We start from the raw sequence: 2,129 nt of genomic DNA, 5'->3' as shown, positions 1-2,129 counted from the left end.
CAGCCTGAGCAAGAGTGAGACCCCAACTCTACTATAAAAAAAAAGCTGGGCATTGTGGTGGCCACCTGTATTCCCAGTTGCTCAGGGAGGCTGAGGCAAGAGGACTGCTTAAGACTAGAAGTTTGAGGTTGCAGTGAGCTATGATGCCATAGCATTGTAGCATGGGGCAAGAGTGAGACTTTAAAAAAAGTTATATTGAAGGGACTGTCCTTTTGCCAATGTGTATCATTAGTGCTTTTGTCAGTTAGCTATAAATATGTGGATTTATTTCTGGAAACTCTGTTGTTATGTGGGTTTTTTTTTGTGCCAGTACAATTCTTTTTAGTTAGTAGAACTTTATAATTTATCTTGAAGTCAGGTTGTGTAGTGTGATGCTTTGAGATTTTTGTTTTTTTCTTAAAAATTGTTCTGGCTATTCGGGGTCTTTTGTGGTTCCACACAAACTTTAGGATTTTTTTTTTTTAATTTCTGTGAAAAGTATCATTGGGGTTGTTTTAGAGACAGGGTCTTGTTCTATTACTCAAGCTAGAGTGCAGTAGCAACTTTATAGCTCACTTAAACCTTAAATTCCTGGGCTTGAGTGATCCTCCTGCCTCAGCCTCTCAAGTAGCTGGAATGACAGGTGTGCACCACCACACCCCACTATTTTTTGTAGAGAAGGAATCTCACTATGTTGCCCCAGAGTCCCGCCCTCAAGTGATCTGCCTGTCTCAGCCTCCCAAAGTGCTTGGATTACAGGAGTGAGCCACCACAAGCCAGCTGTTATTTTGATAGGGATTGCACTGAATTTGTAGATTGCTTTGGGAAGTATGGACATTGAAAAGATTCTTCCAATCCATGAACGTAGGGTAGTTTTCCACTTGTGTGTGTGATTTTTTTTTTTTTTTTGAGACAGAGTCTTCACCATATCACCCTGGGTAGAGTGCTGTGGTATCACAGCTCACAGCAACCTCAAACTCTTGGGCTCAAGCGATTCTCTTGCCTCAACCTCCCAAGTAGCTGGGACTACAGGAGCCTGCCACAATGCCCAGCTATTTTTTTGTTGTGGTTGTCATTGCTGTTTGGCAGACCTGGGCTGGATTTGAACCCACCAGCTCTAGTGTATGTGTCTGGTGCCCTAGCCACTAAGCTACAGACGCCAAGCCTGTTTGCGTTCGCTTTGATTCTTTTCATCAATGCTTTGGAGTTTTCATAGCAGAAATCTTTCACCTCCTTGGTTAAATTTATTCCTAGGGATGTATTTTTGTAGCAAATATAAGTGGGATTGCTTTCTTGATTTTTTTCAGATATTTACTGTTGACATACAGATTTTTGCACGTTGATTTTGTATTGTGCAACTTTGCTGAATTCATTTATTAGTTCTAACAGATTTTTGGTGGAGTCTTAGGGTTTTCCATGTATAAAATCATGTCATCTGCAAAGAGTGACAATGATGATTATAAAAATACTGGAGAACATTATGCTAAGTGAAATAAGACAATCACAAAGAGAATTATTGCATGTTGCTTGTACATGCAATTTAAAATAGTCAAAATTGAATAAATAGTGGTAGTTATAAGAGATGAGGGGTTATGGAAAATAGGGAGATATTGGTCAAAAGATACAAACTTTCAGTTAAAACATATATAAGTTCTAGAGCTCTAAGTTACAGAATGGTAACTATAGTTAATAATCATATATCGCAGACCTCAATTTTTCAAATGTTGTTAAGTGTTTTTACCATAAGAAAGAAAAAACAATGTCAGGTGACAGATATGTACTTAGCTTGAGCTTAATTGTTATGAATTACTATCCAGGAATAATGATACAAAATCACCATATTTTACACCTTAAATATATGCAAAATTTGTTAATCATACTTCAATTTTTAAAAATTGGAAAAAAGCAGTCTGTATTTTAACATGTAAACATTTGACCCTTTTTTTTCTTTTCTTTTTTGAGAAAGTCTCACTTTGTCACCCTTGGTAGAGTGCTGTGGCATCACAGCTCACAGCAACCTCCAACTCTTGGGCTTAGGTGATTCTCTTGCCTCAGCACCCCTCCAACCCCCCAGTAGCTGGGACTACAGGCACCCACCACAACACCTCGCTATTTTTGGTTGCAGTTATCACTGCTGGTATTTTTTTTTT

Source organism: Otolemur garnettii, unplaced genomic scaffold, assembly GCF_000181295.1.
Source record: "Otolemur garnettii isolate 467f Iridium unplaced genomic scaffold, OtoGar3 scaffold00008, whole genome shotgun sequence".
Taxonomy (NCBI): Eukaryota; Metazoa; Chordata; class Mammalia; order Primates; family Galagidae; genus Otolemur; species Otolemur garnettii.
The sequence above is the reverse complement of the archived record's forward strand: the minus strand, read 5'-3'. Positions refer to the sequence as shown.